The sequence below is a fragment of the Dryobates pubescens genome, chromosome 6 (genome assembly GCF_014839835.1).
Source record: "Dryobates pubescens isolate bDryPub1 chromosome 6, bDryPub1.pri, whole genome shotgun sequence".
Classification (NCBI taxonomy): Eukaryota; Metazoa; Chordata; class Aves; order Piciformes; family Picidae; genus Dryobates; species Dryobates pubescens.
In genome coordinates, this window is record NC_071617.1 from 13,999,700 (window position 1) to 14,019,644 (window position 19,945).

Sequence of the window (19,945 nt, forward strand, 5' to 3'; positions counted from 1 at the left end):
TGCAGCCAACATTGATATTGCCAATATTGTTTTCTTTCCTACTTATAAGGTACTTTCCATGGCACATTACAGGCGCATAAAATGTGTCTGTCCCAAACAGTTCACTGTCTTGTTCAAGCAAATTTAAAATACAGACCTAGTGTAGTAAAGTTCACAGCTTTCATGTGGCTGGGGTCTATTCTTTTTCCACTGCAGGTCATTACATAATATCTTTGTGTGTGTTTATTTCTGTGCTGCAGAAAGTCTCCTTCTGACCAAGTCCCTACAAATTTATTACTACTGGGCTTTCACACTGCAAGGTGCAGAATTACTTCTTAGACAGAACACTATGAATGCTTCAACATAGGGAGCTGACAGTTCATGTCACAACTGGATCATACAAAGGCAAGTAAGTTATAAGAGATAAATTTAGCGATAAGCATGAAAAAAAATTCTATGGGAAATGTATCTGTGCAGCTACATGAGTTACGAGGATTTGCCAAGAAAGGTGTAATGGATTATGGTGGAAGATGAAGGGGAGCTCCCACCATATCCAATCAGCCTTTTACTTAAAGGTCAGGACATTCTGTCTGGGTCCACTTGAGTTTTTGATTCTGCCGTTTCACTATTCAGTGGCACAATGTAACTGTCAGTCTCAACAACGGTTCCTCGAGCCACTGGCTCCACTGCTCACAAGGCAACACACAATATTTCACAGCCACAAAACAATTCACTGTCTGCATAGGCAAACCATATGATTTCCATGGGGAGCAATATTGACACACCCTACTGAGCACTCTTAAGGGGACTCTTAAAAGAGTTACATCTTTTAAAAAAAAGGCAAAGAAAAAAAGGCCTATGGCTCTGCTATTCTTCTCTATGACTAAGTTACCCAATATCATTTTAATGTTCTGTCTCCAGGAGATGAAGTTAAATGCAAATATCCTCTATGCCTTCTACCCCCTTTCTCCTTTTGCCAGTGTGAGACAGTTTTACTGCTATGAAAAGTCTTTCTGGCCGGTAAGTAGTAGCATGATCCTAGATGCTAGGAAAAAATGTAGCATGTGAATGATGGTCTGTTTGGATTTTCCCCAGTGAGTATTTATTGTGTTATATTATTCATTTCCAGCTGTAAGATAAATCCAGAAACTGGTACAAATTTGCAAACCCAGAGGGCCCTGCTGATGGTGTGTGAAACACTGCAGCGTTGGGGCTCTGGTCTGTTTCTCACCTCTTCTGCAGAGAGTTACCTGCAGCAAGATTTGTTACTACTGGATTTTTTTCTGTGACACAGCAGAAGGGTTGCCCTGGAAGCTGAGAGGGAGGAAACAAATGTGGAGGTGAAGAGTAGAGGTACCAAAGAATCACTTTAGAAACCAGGGGGCCCAGCTGCACTTCGGGAGCCCTGTAGTTGGATTTTAAGTTTTAAAGTCCTGTACCATGCTTATGAAAGGCTTAACTTGTTAGGCAGAGGGGAATGCCACATGCCCCCACCTCCCAGCAGACCACTACCCAGACAGGTTTTCTACCCTACACTCCTGACACTGCCATATCTTTTTAGAAATGAATTTTTTCTCATTGTCCCCACAGTGCTCTCAGCTCTATTCAGATTATGCAGCCAACTGCAAAATGAAAACGGCGTCAGACTATTGTTGATGCCTTGCTCTGGCCCCTGATTTCAGGGGAAGCAACATCCCAACGCTGCAGACAAAGGAGAAGGGTGAGAAATGCCCCACGGACACGCAGGCACAGAGGGCTGTGTCATCGTGGGGTGAGACATTGGGTGCTGTGCATGCTGTGGCCACATTCCTGCTAAAGCAGTTCAAAGGGCATGGGTTAACAGCAGTTTTGCTGCCCTGGGTGGGCACCTTTGTGGTGCTTCTGTGGGCTGTGGTGGTTGTGAGTGCTACAGAAAGATATTTCTTGCTTGGGTACTAATCTTGACTTGGCAGGCACCTTTCCAATGCGTGCACACAGTGTCTGTGTGCCAGCATGGGATGTGGTGCAGCGGGGACTGGCTACTGTGCTGAGTGGTGCTGGTGGAGTGGAACTCCTGCTGGGGCTGGCCGTGTCCAAGTGTATCCCTGAGATGCTCCACTCCACACTGGAAAGCCGACTTACCTAAAGGGTAGGTAATCCAGAGGACCTAAACTGCTTTGGCCCCCTGTCCTGGGTGACTTCTCCCTGCCAGCTGCCTTTCTGCTAGCTTAAACATCAGCTCTGACACCCAAAGAGGGTACATTGTGCTGCAGATCTCCATGGGCAGTGGCAATCCACAGCTCCTCTGAGGACGCATGGCTTTGCAGCAGCATGGCCTGAGCTGTCAGCAAAGTCCTGACCCCCTCAAGCATGCCCCCACATCCAGCACTACACTATCCTGTGGCTGAAAAACTTCCCACTGTTAAAAGAGGGGATGAAACAGTCTGGCAGCTGCTTAGAGCACAAAGGAGCCTGACTGGTTTTAAAAACATCATGTTGTGATGCTTCCAGAACAAACTACTACAGGATTGGATTTGTGGTTTGTTTCCCCCCTACCCCCCATTGCTGTTAAACACTATAAAGAGTTTTAGGATTTCCTGGACAGCATATGCTTGCCTTCCTTGGAATCTTGATTCAGTCTGTATGTTGTGATAATTTTGCATTACCAAGTAGCAACTTGATTCCTAATGTTTGCACAAAAAATGGGAGTGCAGACACTAGTGCAGCAAATTTGGTTTAATTGTCTGCAGACAGTTTTTTCAATGCTCCTCCACTTGCAACAGACACTGAGGTGCACCATGGTATCTCTTTTCCTTCCCATCAGAAAGCACTTGGCACAAAGGAAAAGAATTCTGCACTTGCTTTGCACTGGTTTCCAGGTGAGGTGTACTCTGTCTGTAACAATAATGACAAAATTTCATTTTCCTATGCAAGCTATGAAGGAATGTGCAAGTCAGGCTTATTTCACAGGGGTTGGCATATTTCCACCAGTACTACCAAAAAAAATTTGTCCAAGCCACCTTTGCTCAACAGCTCTCTTGGCTGCACAGAATCCCACTTCCTTCCCCTGGGCTGCACTGGTTTTGCACTATGAGTTGGGGTAGAGTGCTAGGAGATCTTTCTATAAAATCAGACTGTTTGCTATGTAAAAGGAGTACTTAATACTCAAGTGCTACTGTCAGGTGGGGAACCTGTCTGAGGCTGGATATAGCCCTCAATTTCATCTGATCCACCCCATCATCAGCTGGCAGAAGCCCCTTTGGTGACCATTGCCAGAACAGTGTAAATTAGATTAGCCCACAGGCTGCTCTAAATTTAGCCTGGAGCTGGGACTCAGCAAGTCTTGGGGGTGAGCAAGAGCATCCGAGATGTGTCAGTAACTCCGTAACACTTGTGTTTTTCCACTGTGTGTAATTTGTTCAGAGCAAAAAAAAAATAATCTTTCTTTACTGTGCAGTCACCCAGGATTATAGTGTTCATTACTGAGCAATCAAATACCACTACTGGCAAAGAATAGATAAGGTCAAATAGACTCTGAGGTCTGAGTCCTTTTAAAACTCCCTACAGCAATTATAATAAACTTAGGAGTTCCCTGAGCTGCTTCTGCATTGAGAGGAAAAGAAAAAGAAATACTAGAAGCCAAATATACTTGTGTGCAGTACAGTAAGGTCTTAAATAGATTTGTTTCTTGTCAGGAAGGATATGGTCAAAATATCTCTTACAAGATGGGAAAACTCGCCTGTGCAGCAGTCCATGACAGGCACATGTTGTGCCAGACAGCCCCACACTGGAACAGTGCTTGCCTGATGGACACCCAATGTCGGAATGATTTGTGATGGTAACGGCTCTGTCTGCTGCCTTCCAGCCCAGACAGCAAGAGACAGTGTCTCCAAGTGCTGTAACTTGTATCAGCTGGAAGCTGCTCAGCCACACTCAGTAGGCCTGAGGGCTCCGACCACTCGGGTGAGTCCCACGATTTTGGCTGGCAGAGGAGGAAGGTCCTGCCTATAAATCTGGATTAAAATTGCCCTTATCAGGTCTGGGAGGCTACAAAAACACAGGTGTTGTGAGCCTTTCTTCAGATTGGAATTACCTAAGCTTTCCTTGATTAGGAGGTAGCCATCAGTTCCAAAGGGCATCATGCCCTCCATATATTTTTGGTGTGAATATGGCTCTGTGGTCACAGTCCTGGGGCACCTCACAACCCTCTGTATATTTCTCCTTCCCTGTGATGGTGTAGGACTTTTCTTTGTGGCTCACAGACAGAGAGACTAGGGCTATGCCTACACTACCAGCTAGCTACAGGGCTGAGTCTCAGGTTCCCTTATTGCTGAGGTCACTGGAAGATTCCCTTAGGATTTTTAGCTGATTCCATGCCTGTCACAGCATCCTTAATGGTTGCAATGTATGTGTGCACACTACACCCTCATTCACCCCCAGCTTTCACTAGCAGCTGAGCAGGGGCTCTCTTTTTCTGGGCTGGCATCCTAATCCTCTGCTTTTCAAACAGTGCCCTCCACCCTGCCATGTAATTTGTGTTTTGTTCCCTGGCAGAGCAAAGTGGGGAAGCATTGCAGCACATCTCCTGTGTGGAGGGAGAGTCCCTGGAAACTGCCCCATGAGGATAGAGCTGTTCAGCCCTAATCAGATTTGGGATATTATTGCCAACATGCAATATGCTGTGCCTTGCACAGCTTTGAAGTATGCTGGATGTTTGATTTCAGACATCCTCTAAATTATTAACTGAAGAGCTAAGAACAGGTCCAGGCTGCAGCGCCCCCAACACTCAAAGGTAGCTCTACCATTAACTTCCCTGAGGGCAGAATTGTGTATCTGTTTTCACTTCGATAATCAACGCCACAAAATCCTTGCTGTGTATGTGCTGGTGATGGATTTCCTGAGAATATATGGACTTTGCTGCGTCACAGATGCCAAGGAATGATGAAAAATATAAGGTAGATACTTAGCAATGCTCCCTTGGAAGCCATACTTGTGTTAGCCCTTGTCATGCCTTCCTTTAGCAAGATGACAGAAGCAATCATAAACTGTGCAGTTTATTCCCCCCCTTTGTGTGTCTATTCATTAAAACCATCCAAGCCTTTAAAAATGCTCTAAAACCTGTGAATGGCTGGAGTGCAAAGGTGGGAGGTGAGAGGAGGAGGAGAGGAGGGGTAGAAAGCTCCTTAGGAGAAAAGCATCAATTCTTCTCCATAGTTTTGCATGTTCAACCTCAGGGATGTGTGAAACTCTTTCACTTATACTCCAAAGCCAGGTAAGTGGGGAGATGCCATGCAGCAGGCACTGCACTTTGTCTGGTATCATCTGCGATATTAGCTCAGAGAAAGCTGAAATGACAGAAAACATTGGATTTTAAAAAGGAGTTTTCCTTTCACGCCTGTACTCTCCTCCCCAGCACATACTTACTGCTTCCATGAAAGTAAAACGTGGTGCTGAAATACACTGGTCTAGAAAAAAGGGAAGGTCTGTTTTGCAGTATCAGATATATTCAACTGGGTTTGATTATTTTTGTGCTGAATCAAAGATATATGTTCACTCTGTCCTTTTGATTCAAACGTGATTTTTATATACACTAAGGATGCATTAGACCACTCTGAGAGCACAGAGGGACCTTAATATGTGAGTAAATTATTTTTTATACCCACTTTAAGGTCTATTTATTCTAATTGAGCAAAATCCTATCTCTACTGGAAATCAGTGGGAATTCTGCCATTGACTTCAGAGGCTCTGGGATTTTGCCCAAATGCAGTGCAAAATGGTTTATATAGAAGTGGCCACTAGCCTTTTTTGCCTAGAAATTATGATCTAAAGGTTTGAAAATTCCTTTTTACTCCAGAAACAAAGCAGAAGTACACTTTATTCTTTATATGCAGTGATAGAGTATTTGCTGTTTTCTGCATCAAATAATAAACTCAATTAAGTTTCTGAGTATTAGCAGACTCCTCAGTTGCCCAGAGGGGAAGGGGAGGATGAGAGAAGCCTTGTTTGCCACTTGCACGGAAAGGCATCCAGTGTACAACATTACAGAGGGGGGTATTTAAAAAAAAATAGAAAGAAAAACCCAGAAACTAAATTTAAACTGTAACACAGTACATGAGAGAATGTCTCCCTGGGGCGCCTCTATGCCAGGCTACAGAGTGCCATCATTGGGCTTTAACAGATGCCCAGCAGAGAAGCTCCAGGCCCTAAACCTCACTGTAGTCTCTTGTGTTAATGAGGACTCTTGATGCAGTTTAAGGTACACTGGTGAGAGGCCCTAAATCAGAGCTCATCCTGTTCAGAAAAGGTCCCGGTAGCTGCAGAGGCAGGTCTGTTTGCATTCCAGATGTGGTGCCTCCAGCCTGCCTCTGACCAGCATTCATTTCTGCACTCCACAGCTGGTCCATGTAAATGTGCCATATTGCAGCCCATCTGCTCAGAGAGCGCACAGTGGCACATCTCTCTCTGACAGTGGACCATTTTATTGAACGCTATAAATATTGAAATTCATAGGCATGAAGCAGCAGATTTTTAATGTTACTTAGAGAGACATTTGAGCCACAACCTTTGGCAGCAGCACACGCTGCTAGTATCTCAGTACACTGCACGCCATTTGGTTCAGACTCATGAACAACTTTTCCAGAGATTTCATGGCTCTCCAATCCCAGGTAAAATGGAGTACAGACCCTGTGGGATGATATTTAGTGTGAATGTCACCCTGCATACAATGTGCATTTGGGATATGGACTTTCCAGCCCTGTGCTGTGTTAAACCATATGTTAATGTTTTCATACTCAGAAAAGATTAGATCAGGGACCAATAAAGTTTCAAAACTACAAATAATAGGCTAACCGAAGTGAAATGTGAGGTATTCTGAAACCTGAATGTTATTTTTTTTCTCCCAAAGCCTCTGCAGTTTTTGCTTTTGAAATTGCAACACTGTATTTTGCAACAAGAAACAGGCATATTCATATTTTATAAGCGGATACGTGTAAATTTTGTATTAGGAAGTAAACATCTCTATTAATTTGGAATTCATGGCATCTAATCGGGAAAAGAAGCAAAATATCACTTTGTGGTTTTCTGTTTGTCAAGGAGTCCCTGGTAAGTGTTCAGTGAACTGGAAAAAGCTGAACCCAAACTCAGATAAATGTATATATTTTTCAATATTTATTTTTCCCCTCTTGCCGAACCAGCAGTTCCTGCAGAGCGTCAGGAACCTTCCTTCTCCCCTTTTGGAACCCACAGGAATTTTTCCATCTACGCTAATTAGAGGAGGATCAGGCCCTTAATGAGAGAAACTGCATTAAAAAGGGAGAACATATTTGAAATTCTCTAAAATGCTCTGAAAAAATAGCACGTTCATTTTTATGTGGGGAGTTGAGCCTGCCATGACATCCGCGATGCTTCCCGCTCCTGGAACTGTTCAGGCAGTAAATAACATGGCACTCGGCGGGTGGTAGTCCGGGCAGTGAGATAGGGCATTTATTTTACTCAGAGATGTGTATCCCAGCCCCTGTGACAAGCAGGCTAAAATGTTTTCTGAGCATGTGGACTAAATTGGGGTCTGGGGAAAAAAATAATAAAGCAAAGTAGAAAAGATCTGCTGAGGATAGCAACTTGATAGTTACACTTTCCTCAAAACGGTGCCGCTTTGTAAGTTCGCTTCGTTATCCCTTTTGCAGTTGCTCCGTTGTCTTCATTATAATTTAAAAAGAGAGAGGGAAGACAGCATCTTTAACAGCAAAGTCACACCGTTTGGACAATAAGCTGTGTCACTGCTCAAGCTGGTCCCCCAGTTCCCAATCAGCAGCGTTATGTAAGGTGGCAGGTTAATAAATGCGACACACTGAAATCATTTGTACCAGATTATCTCTCCTTCCAAACTCTGACAGATGCTAAGTCCAGCTGGTAAAAAAAGTTTATAGGCGAGTTGGATCTGGGGCCTTCACACACTCCACAATGTTGGCTACCAATGCTTGTTTTAATGAGTCACGAATTGCCTGTTTATCTTCTGCTCCCTGCTGTTTCTGCATTTTCTCTTCCAGAACAATCCTAGAAACACATGCTGCTACAGACGCTGGAGCAATGTGTGTAGACATTTGAGCCAAATTATTATAAAGAACTCTTTCTTCCTGGATATTAAATAAAAAATAAAAAATAAATTTTAAAAAAAAAGGGGAGAATTACACATTGCCCAGCAAATCGTTATCTCAGATGTTCGCTGTGACATGCTCAATATGGCCTACCAGAGAAAGTTGGAGACATTTGAAACCTTAACAACTACACAAAATGACACTGTAATTGGCGGGTTTTGTTGTTCATGTTCTGGCTCTGCGAAAACTGCTCTAAACACTTTGTTTAATGATGTTACATTATGACAACACATGGCTTCTATAGAGCAAGTCATCACGTTGAACATGCGACATCACGGGAACAGGAGCAGTGGCCACTGAGGCTTGGTGTCAGGGAGAGGGGCAGGGTGTTCACAAATGCCAGCACACATGCGCGCACAGGTGGGGAAAGGGGTGGCACAGGGATGATATGCTCCCGTGGAAGAGCTCCTCTGGCCATCCCCGTGGCTTAAATCCACCTTCAGTGTCTTTCCATGAGGCTGTGGCGTGCACAGGGCACTGACTCTGTATGATGCAGCAGTATGATGCACCATCCTCTGACTCTGCTGCTGCCATGGTTGTAGCCCTGTTGTTTGGACAGGCCAGTCTGACCCACCAGAGCAGTGACCTGCTGCAGAGGGTTCTCTGGGCAGAGACATTTGCCCTACCACTCAGCTGGGTTGGGAGCAGTTGTGGTGCAAAGCAAGCCACCACATTATGTTTCCATGTGGGTTGTGTTGCCCCACGATGTTACCTGAAGATGTTTAGCTGCATAATCCTGTTTAAAAGAAATTCCCCTTGCACCCTCTAAAATAATGTGCATGGGTTGCAGGTGCAAGACAGCCCCATGTCCACAGAGATGCCTTGATTAAATTTACAGGGAGCAGGACAACCTTGTCCTGAGCACCCTGATTCAGGAAGGAGCACTGCTCTCATGTGTTGTGGTGAGGTGACAGATCACTCTGATCCTTCAGGAGACCTTCTGCCCAAGAGGATGCAGGATCTCCACACAGTGACAAGGTGTATGTGCAGGAAGGCAATGGTGTAGGGCAAGTCCAAGGGGGCTGGCTGGGCTTCAGTTAAATTCTCAAGGAGAAGAAATAGGCATATAAGTGTTGTTCATCACATACTGCACCATGGTCCTGCACCACCTCCATTTTATCTGTGCATCCCGAGCACATGGGCAAACCTACCCGGTCTGAGGTCTTTGTGGAAAAGCAGACTGATGCTGTGAAGCTTGGCACAGCCTCAGCTTCCTTTGGGGGTGCTGAAAACATCTGGATGGAGCACCTCTGTAGTGGTGCAGGAAACCTTCCCTAGTTGCTGCCATTATGTTTGGTGTGGCTTTGCACTGGGCTGAAGCAGCGACTCCCTTGTTTGCCGGTTTCCCAAGGTCTCTTTGTGTGTTGGCTGCCTGTCTGAATGGCCTCCCTGATGTCCTCAGAAAGAAAACAGTACAGAACCCATTTTTGCCATCGCTTCTGCTTATTAACAGAACATTTCAAATTTGTCTATTCTTTGCACATGGGAAACTGTATGGTCATTTGGCAGATGTTGGAACTCACCAATTTTATATCCAGCAGTTTAGAAAAACAATGGATGTCATACTCTGTTTAACAAAATATATGTCAGGCAGAGTCCATCCTCTGTGCTAGCAAAGTGGAGCTTACTCCTACCAATCATTCATTGTCATGAAGCTGAAGGAACCACCATAATGCTGTAGATCTAGCTTTCACCTTAAATGGTGCAGCTCTGCTGCACAGTCAAGATCCAATTGTTGCAAATGCTGCTTTACATCTGCCTTCTCTTTTTATTTAGCTGTTTTAGCAATATGCTAATGACAGGAAGAAAACATACATATAAAATATTGTAAGCATCAAGACATGGAAGGAGAAGGTAAATTTGGCTCCCAACCATGAAATCTTATTCTGCAGTTGCCTTCTTAATGGCATCTCTTGAGGTCAGTGGCTTTGAATTCTCCCAATTGTATAGGGTCACTCTGGCAGCATTGACCAAGTAGAAAAGATTCAGCCAGGGGAAACAATGGCAGAAGTCACCCTTTAAATGTCCTGCCTTCTATATCATGCAATTGATTCCAAGGCTCCCCACCACGATGTCACTGTTTGACCAGTTTGCTTTAAAACAGCTTAATTAGCTGAAAGGAAAGCTATGTCTGAGCATGTTTGTGAGAAAAAAACAAAAAGCTCTCGCCTTTCAGAAAGCTCATGCTCTGTCTTGTCGGAAATCTCTGGTTCTGAAATGAAACAACATTCCTTTCATACAGAGTTAAGTCCCTGACAACAAATTTTCCCGGATTGGGGACACCATTTGTGCCGAGTGCTGATGTTGGCAGTGCTGGTTTGGTTTGGTGTGGGACCTGAGTGCTCTGTGCCTTGGTTAACTGCAGGGACGCCTCTGGGAGAGACGGTAGGAGCTGTAAACAGCTCCGAGAGACAACCAAGACTGACTGCTTCAGTACTTCAGTACCACTTGCATATTAACACCGAGGTCACCAGCTAGCGAGGATTTGAATGCCCAGGAAGGACCGTTAAGTGCCTAGGCTAAACTTTTCTTATAGATTTGTTTTCCCACACTAAGGCACAAGCAAGCCCAGAAAGTCAGAGTGAAGAGAAATGATAGGAGGGAGAGGCAAGGCACCTAATGTTTCTTGGGAAGAAACTGAAACTGGAGGTCCACATCCTGACTTCTTCATCCTAACACACTAGAAGTGGTGCTGCCTTAGGGCCTGGAGACATTGAAAAACTCAGTGCACCAAGTGATGAAGATGCTGAAGTAAAACTTGCAGAGGGATGTGGCACACTGCCTTTGGTTTCTTCATTTGCTCTCTGACCTGCAGAACTTGCAGTGAGAAGGTCAAAATACACCCACTACCAGGTCTTTCCAGCAAACAAACATCTCCTGAAGGAAAGAACATGAGCACTGAGGGGCTTTGTTCCATGATGGCTGTGGCAGCTTTTTGGCATTACCAGACTGCTGAGCACCTCTGCAAGAACTGCTGCCCCTTCTGTGGGGTAGAAAGAGATTGGAGTAATTTGCCCAAGGCTTTAGGAAGAATCAGTTTCAAAGCTAGATTTGCTATGCAAAGAAATAAGGCACAGAATTTCTCTTCTGTCTACTATTCCACTGTTCACAGTCAGACCTTTTTGCTCCTGTGTTTGCATGGTGTGCCTAGTGCTGACAATGATGGAAAACAAGGGATCTCAGCATCAGAGCTGTGTGGGGGAGAGAAGCACATAAAGCCAGAGCAAATCTTGGAAAGTGCCATTCAGACAGAAAATCAGAGTAGGTGAGCACTTCCCCTGAGCACTGGTGATTTTATGCATGTGTGTAGTCACACAAGGTTCAGTGAATTTATATGATAAATGTATTTATGAAGAGGAGTAAAACTCTACAGAATTAAGGTTTTAGTGTATTTTCATGTAGTCTCATTCCTGCCACTCATTTTCCTGGGCATTTATGAGAAATTTCAGTCTATTGCATCTCCTTCTTTCATGTCCATAACAGAAAAGAAAGTATTTTTAAATCATTTTACTGTCACTGCATGAAGGATTCTGGCTGGGAAATGAAATAAAGATATGTCTCACTGGTGAATTAAAAGCTTTAGTTAAAATGTTTTCTTTGAAACCATTTTTATTTCCCAAATTGTCCCACCTCTTTTTATTTCATGTATTTATGTATTTAAAACAATATCCTGTGGAAGACAAGATGTTTATCAGTGGTTTTTCCCTTCTTGGCTCTACAGAAAGGTGAAGGAAAGGATGATTAAACCAGAAACAAAGTCAGTAATTAGCAGTATAAATCTCACAGTGATTTCAGCAGGTCACAAAATTAACTGGTACAGGCTTCGGACACATCTGCTCTTTTGGCAAGTGGTGCCCTCTGCGAGCCTGCTCATTGGCTCACACTAACCATATGATGGGTCTCGAGGAACTTATTTGCACTCCCTGAGCTAAACACAGCCCAGTGATGAAACTCTACAATTTGTAAAATGCTGGAGCACGTACACGGGCTGAGTATTCCCAGTGACGGAGAGGCAGACTCGCGTGGTTGTGAAGCGCTGCGCTATCACGCTGGGGCCCCTGGAGGGAAGGGGGATGTGAGAGGTTTTTATGTGGCTGAATGCTGCTTTGCGAGGCTCAGATTCAGGAAATTACCTGAATGTTTAGGGAAGAGGGACCTGGCTGCAGGCTACTATCAGGGAGGGGGCTATGCCCCTAAACCAGGAAAGAGAGCCCCAGAAGCAGTTTTCATTCTGGCCTCAGTAACACTTTCATGGTGGCAGAACAGCAGAGAAACAAGAGACTTAAAGTGACAGAAATGGGGGAGTAGGGCAGGGTAGGGAGGAAATGGATAATTCTACCTCCTTTCAGCCTCAACATGTAAAGGAGCTATGCAGTGTTGCATTGCATCTAGTCTTGTTGGCTGTCATGTCAAGCCAGAGGCCAGAGGTCAAGTGCCTGCTGCAAGATCACCTCTGGGCTGCTTGTCTGAAGTAAGCCATTCACCTCTCTGTCCATCAGCAGGCAAGCAAAATGGCAATAGGAGCTGTCAGTCTGACATGCATTTGTCTTTCTCTAGCTGTCATTACAGATGTGACTCACAGGTTCTGAATTGAGTAATCAGCACACTTCAGAGGATGGAATATCTCTGAGCTGCTGATCCAAGGGACAACGCTTGAGACCCTGTTCTCTTTTCTCACTATTTCATCACAACTTTGAACTTTAAAGAATTATGGCTGGGCTGTGTGGCAACATCCATAAGCAGCAGTGCTATCTGAAACCATCAAAGCAAGGAGGACTGTCTCTACCTGGACTGCTTCCTAATTCATGAAGAGATTCTACTAGGAACACTGACATTCTCACATTTGTGTAGAAATCCTAGAGATCTGTCAGTTAGGAAATGAATGACTGTACCTCCAAACACATGCACTTTATATGTAGAAACCCTAGACTTAGGCTGGGTTTCTGTACCTTTGGGAGACTCCTAGGGAGTGCAGTGTAGCAGCCAGTGGGCACATGCAACCCCTTGTTAACGTTCCTAGTCTCATTGCAAATGTCTGGTGTTCTAAGTCCATCAGTGCAAAGCCTGTCTGTGGGACCAGAGAAAAGCTAACAGATTTTTTGTAAAGCAAAGTATGCCAGCACTAGGCAAGTGGCTACTCTTCAGGCTTTTGCATATGAGGGAATGTGATGCAGTTCTCTAAAAACAGGTCTGTGCTCTGTGGAGGAAAGCCTGCAGAGTCATCGTGGCACCAACTCTGTCCTGTTCCAGAATGAAACAAAAACAATAATCAAATTTAAAAGATCTACCCTTTCTGAAAATTCTTTTTCTGGTCATGGTGGTGTTCCTCAGGGCTCAGTAGTGGGGCCAGTTCTGTTTAATATCAAGCCAAATATACTCCTCTATAACAGGTGAGCTGGGCTTCCAAACCCGCTTTCTGCATTTTCACATGTAAATATCTCCTACTGTTCAGATTACTCTTTGACCTGTATTGAGATAAAGTAGTTTGTGACAGCCTTTTGATTATTGTTTAGCATTTTACTCCATGTTCTTATATTGGCTTCACTGGACTGAGGCACTGGATGCTATACCATACTCCCTGACCACATGGTGACCATGGTCTCCATTTTTGCAGCAGTCCCAGCTGCTACTCACCAGGGAAAGATGGTTGACTGAGCTGGGTGAAGTTTATTGAATTACAGCCAAGCTGCAGTGAGCTGAGAGATTAGCAAGCTGAAGGAGACAGAGCTTTCACCATTGCAGTGGTAAGGAGGCATGAATACAAAATCTTGGTTTAAAGTACACTGAAATGCTCAGATGTGTTTGGGGATTATGCTTAACCACACAACATTATTTCCTTCAACTCTCACTCTGACTCTGCAGTAGCTTGCTAGCTGGAAAATCATCTTGTTCCCATTTATGGCCTTGTAATACTTCCAAAGCACTTTCAGGTGCCTTAAAAGAGTAAGGAAAATAAAGAAATCCCAAGAAATACTATTTGGTGATAAGCTGTACTGCTGTAGTCTTTTGGTCTTGCCAAAAGGTTCAGAAAACACTTGATCACTAAAGACACACAAATAAAACGTTGGAATTGGCTTAGAGAGCTCTGTGATAAAGTGCAAGTATTTGTACTGTTTTTCTGTCTTGGAGCTCTGGTAGACAGGCTCTACATGAAGCCACTATACCAAAGCACGGGGATTTGTTTCCCAAGGCCAGTAGGTACTTAGCAAATCTCATCAAGGAGAGCAAAGTTGTCTAGCTATTTGCAGTGCTGCCAAGATGCTCATCCCATTCTGAGGAGCTCAAGGTCAGAGCCCAAAGGGGTGCAGGCTGTTACTTGGGTCTGTGATTGCTACTGCTGCCACTCAGTTGCTCTTGGCAGTGAATGTGAGTTCCTAACCAGCCTCTGAAAGTGCAGGTTTAGGGATGCAGGTTTTAAGTTCCATCGTCTCACTGTGCCAATGGGAGGTTTGCACCCTCTGCTCCAGCCAGCCCCACTAGATCATGTGGCTAGAGACTTAGGAGCCAGTTGGTGTTTTCAGGGTGCCTTGTGGCACTTGCAGCTTCCCGTGCCCCCGCAGAGGCCTGAGGTGCCCTCTCCCACTCTACCCTTCAGTTCGCAAGACCTGGATGTGAAGATGGCGACCTCACCGATGTGCCCCACACAGTTCAAAGGCAGGCGGTTCACAGGGGAGCTGATTCCCTTTCTCCCTCACTGCTGCTATTGTGCAAGTGTCAAAGGAGCATCCCTCTCATCTCTCAGATTGATGGCATCGTCTAGGACTTCCAGCATAGACAAGATAAACTAAAGGCTTCTGCAGACAGGTATGTAACTGTGGAGACAGCAGCACTGCAGAAGAGGCCTCTGATCAGGCGAGTGTTTGTCCCACAGTCGACTCTCTGGCATGGCGGTCACCTTTGACATGACTTGCTGAATAGGAGTTTGTTTTCTAATTTCCATGGTTCAGCCATAGGCCATGCAAAGTAAATACAAGCAAACGGGCAACAGTGGGTTCAAAGGAACATAAGACAAGTATTTTCCCCCTTGGAAGACAGTTTGGGTAGTGTTCACATGTGAATCAATCTGGTTTGGGTCTTTGAAGTGATTTTGATTAAGAAGAGTGGGGCAAGTACTGAAAATTGACGGGGTCAACAAAGGATTGGCAATCTTTCGGGGCATACTCTGGAGCTGAACTGCTGGCATGTTGCTGCAGAGCTGCCAGTGGTGCTGCTGTGCAGATGTTGTGCATCTTATTAAATGATGTGCTGATCATTTAACAAGAGAGGCGAGAGGCCTCCCCTGGCACCAGCACTGTGCCCAAGCACCCCAGCAGAGGGATGCTGTTAGGTCAGCACTTGCTGTTGTGTCCTTTTCAGGGCTTATCCTTTACTCTGACTGGATTTGCAGGGACATTTCTGCACCTGACAGCACTGTATTCTCAGGTACAAATCAGACCAGTGGGTGTAAGTGACTTCAACCTCTACTTTATATCTAAAGAGCTTCACTCCCTGCTTGGATGCACCACTGAAAGCTGCAAGACTCTTCCACATAATCCATAATGGAAGCAAACTAACTGATGCTTGTGGGTTTGGAAGATGGCCTTTTTTCAGGATGCTTGAGTCACAAAGGGAAGACTTTGACAGAGTGCTAGGCTGCTTACAGATCAACACAGTCCCTCAACTGGCTGTCCTGTGAAAGGTATTTTGTTTTTCTTATTATTTTTAAATAAGTGCCTTCTTTTTCTACTGTTGGCTCTGAAGAAAAGAAAATACCAAGTCCCATAATTAATATTTCTTAGAGTGTTAAAAAAATACCACCATGCACATCCTATCAAAATGCTGCTTGGCTAGAAAGCCCATCTTGTGGAGGCTTTACCTTTCCTTGGCACCTGGATGATTTTACCACTATATGCAAATTTTTCCTGATAAGGCACTGGATATTCCCTTCAGGGAGGCAATCTGATACTGTAAGCCACTTGTGATTTGATTGCTTTGCCACTCTTCTCCTGAAATCAAGAGCCTGCTAATCCTATACATAAGTGAAGACTATGTGCCAATATGAGGGATGTGTATGGAATGAGGCAAAAATGTGTATCCTAAGCATCTCTGGTCAGTGATCATTCCACAGAAGATTTCACAGTGCAACATCTGAAGTGACTTGAGCAGAGATATGTAGACTAATTTCTAATTTGTTGATCTATGCTACTTTATTTCCTGCGCTTATTAGCAGTAATAGTTAAGTAGAGACTGTGTAAATCATTAAAGATCTTAATATCTTTTAGGATAGAAGTGATAGCTAAGAAAAAAAGATAATCTTACTTCAGAATAGATGGATCCTTCTGAAAAAGTTGCCTGGGATTGCCCTGCATCTGGGTCGGGGCAATCCCAGGCGCCGACATAGGCTGGGCAGCAACTGGCTTGAGAGCAGCCCTGAAGAAAAGGACCTGGGGGTGCTGGTGGATGAGAAGCTCAACATGAGCCAGCAGTGGGCACTTGCAGTCCAGAAAGCCAATCTCATCCTGGGCTGCATCAAGAGAAGCACAGACAGCAGGTCGAGGGAGGTGATTCTCCCCCTTTACTCCACTCTGGTGAGACCCCACCTGGAGTACTGCATCCAGTTCTGGAGCCCCTATTACAGGAAGGATCTGGACATGCTGGAACATGTCCAGAGAAGGGCCATGAGGATGATTAGAGGGCTGGAGCACCTCTCCTATGAGGACAGACTGAGGGATTTGAGGGATTTTGGGCTATTCAGTCTGGACAAGAGAAGGCTCGAAGGAGACCTTATTGTGGCCTTCCAGTATCTTAAGGGAGCCTTACAAGAAAGCTGGTGAGGGACTTTTTAGGGTGTTGGGTAATGATAGGACTAGGGGGAATGGAAAAAAATAGAAATGGGTAGATTCAGATTGGATGTTAGGAAGAAGTTCTTCACCATGAGGGAGGTGAGACACTGGAACAGGTTGCCCAGGGAGGTGGTGGAGGCCCCATTCCTGGAGGTTTTTAAGGCCAGGCTGGATGTGGCTCTGGGCAACCTGATCTAGTGTGATCCAAACACCCATGGCTGGGGGTTTGGAACTAGATGATTCTTGAGGTCCCTTCCAACTCAAACAGTTCTATGATTCTGTAAGTTTCCATAGCTGGTCACTGTTGCCCCTTGCAGACTCATAAGAAAAAGTACAGGCTAGTCAAACAGACGATGTAGTAGGCTTGCAATGCAAGAAAACTAGATGCACAAGTGAAGTTGTCACAGAGAAAGCAGGTGCAGGCTATTTCATAGTAGAGCTCCTGAAATCCTGCTGAAGAAGCCTCAGTGTAGCCACTCACTCCCCTCCAGCAGCTTCGCTAATGGGTCATGAAAATCAGCTTCTGAGATGAGGGAAAAGCACTTGTTTGGTGTCTTAGTCATTTTAAAGATGAGAGAAAAACTATCAATGACAGTCCTGAATTTCAGTCACCATCTGAAATCCTGGTAGTGCCTGAAGAAATGGGGTAGGAGCACAGGCACGTCCCTGTAGCTGCCTATGCCAGAGCCCTGATCTCCCTGCATGCAAGCCTGGCCTTCACTGAAAAACAGGTAGAGATAAACCAGGGGGAGAGGGGAGCTTCTGTGTGGCTTATCCTGGTGGAAATGCACAATATGCTTCTCCAAGAGTATGACATGCTGCAAACCTCTCAGGAAGGCTTTTTCTCAAGTCTGAGCTTAGCACACATACCTGCACATACAGTCATGCCTTTATACACACACCCCCAAGGGTCCTCTTGCAGCTCGGCAAACAGGAGTGTGGGATAATGTATGGTGAGAAACAGCAGCAATCAGAGGAAAAAGAAAGTAGGAGCAAAAGAAGTTTCCTTGTGCTGCCTTCTCACTGGCCCGGGCACAGATGTGCTCCGTCTGCTATCTCATCCTTTGAACTCCTACCCCTTTGAACCTCATTAAGTGGTTAAAAGAGGGCACTGATTATTACCCCAAGTGATAATCCAATTCCTCGGGATAATAAAGTGACTGTGTCTTTATGCAAAAGAGTTCAGAGCAACCACAGGCTTTTTTTAAAAAGAAGTGAACACTGCAAAAACACTCCCAAGACTTTTTCACTCCCTTGTCCCATGGGCTCAGTTTCTACACTAACCACTGTTCACAGAGCCCAAACAGCACACTCCACAGTCCATACCCTCTCCAGAGCAGCTCCCTCGCATCCCCAAATGACACCAGAAAGGGCCTGGGGAAGGAAAGTGATGGTGAGGGCTACATCACTTAGACTTGGGGGAGAGAGCAGCAGAAGCAACCATGAAGTTACTACTGAGGTGAACCCCTTGCCAAGTGTTTGTTTCTGCAGTGTTTTGCCTCCAGTGATCACAGATGCTCTCAAAATGCCCAAAGCTGGTATTACTGGATGCAGAATTTGAATGTTAGAAATTTATTTATTTTCCCAACATTTTCAAAACTAATTTTAATTCAGAATGGTGAGGGAACCTCTTACATGGCTAATGTCACTGCCAATGTGCCCAGGCTTTGAAGGTGCCCCTGGAAGAACCTTTGTCTCCTTTTGTAAAAACAAGCAGTGATGCACTGCTAAAGAAGATGATGCTGCAGGTGCTGTTGTTCTGACACCACACCAGGATATCAAACCCGTTTGTGTTCTAAAGCAACAATTATTTCATTTCACATGCTGCTGGAAAAGAAGCTGTGTGAGAATGAGAAACAAAGGCAAAATGAGATAAGATAGTTAATCCATTCCAAAACAGCTTTGAAAAGACCTTGATGTGATGCAGCAGTACCAAAACCATTCTGTGTAAAGTCCTGGACTTTACTTTCCCTGTTGCAGGAGTCCAGTTCCTAAGAAAGATGAACTTTTTGTTTGTTGGGGGTTTTTTTGATGTTGGTGGTGTTGGTTTGTTGTTGTTTGGGTTTTCTTGTTTGTTTGGGTTTGTTTTATTTTGATGAGCTCATTTGTGTTATTATTAAGATGGACTTATTTATTTCACTTCTTACTTTCTACCGAGAAAGAACAATTGTGAAGGGGGGGTTGCAATTTTGGTGGAAGCTGAGGTTGCAAGAGTAATGGGAGGGCACAAAAGATTCATTGTTGGGCGAGGAATCTGTTATGGGAGGGCTGTCACAGAAGTCTCCAAGTGGTCAGCATGTGGCACCACTATGCCACATGAGGAAACTTTAACTCACCTAGGGCTGGCCACCTCCACATCCTGTCCTGGACCACCTGCCAGCAGTGGTGGAGGCTGGCCTGCTACCCTAAAGTACTGGTAGAAGGCAGAGCAGCACACAGGATGAGAGGGCCTGTGGGCTGGGCAGAGGCAGAGACAAGATTTATAGCTATACAGTGGTTCTTTCTTTTGAAAAATTAAATAACACATTGGAGAAAATAAAAGAGAATGTACAGGAGGGGGTGAGTCCACGTGCAGCCAGTTCAGTTTTCAGGGGTGAGTAGACAAATGATTCAAGCAAATAAGTTATTGTGGCAGAAAGGAAGAGCTGCACCACAAAGAGCACACTTAGTTTTTGTGGGTCTCTGCTGAAGCTCCTGTTCTGAAGCCTGAGACACCTGCTGGGGTTATTAGTGACTGTCCTGTCACCCAGGTACTGGCAGTGCAGCACAGGTGGGGATGGCAGCCTCCACCCACCAGTTCTCCAGTCCTTGGAGTGGTTCCTTGGGACTCAGCTGCTGGGTGCCTGCAGGGACACCAGCACTTGGGCTTCACCAGCAAAAGTGGCTGAGCCAAGTTGTTGTATTTGCAATGAAAGCTCTGTGCTTTTCATCAATACCTGTTCAACCAGCATTTTGGTGGTGTGTGAGGAAGCATTTGGTGGTGGTGATTCGCTTGGGTGAAACATGCTTGTC

General features: G+C 44.9%; 1 long non-coding RNA gene across 1 annotated transcript; it reads left to right on the plus strand.

Annotated features, from left to right (window-relative positions):
* Window positions 1–268: 268 nt before the first annotated feature.
* On the plus strand, window positions 269–12,803 carry LOC128897297 (uncharacterized). The gene is made up of 3 exons (XR_008462303.1): window positions 269–388; window positions 901–999; window positions 12,669–12,803. It is a non-coding gene; the product is annotated as an uncharacterized LOC128897297 (long non-coding RNA).
* The last annotated feature ends 7,142 nt before the right edge of the window (window positions 12,804–19,945 follow it).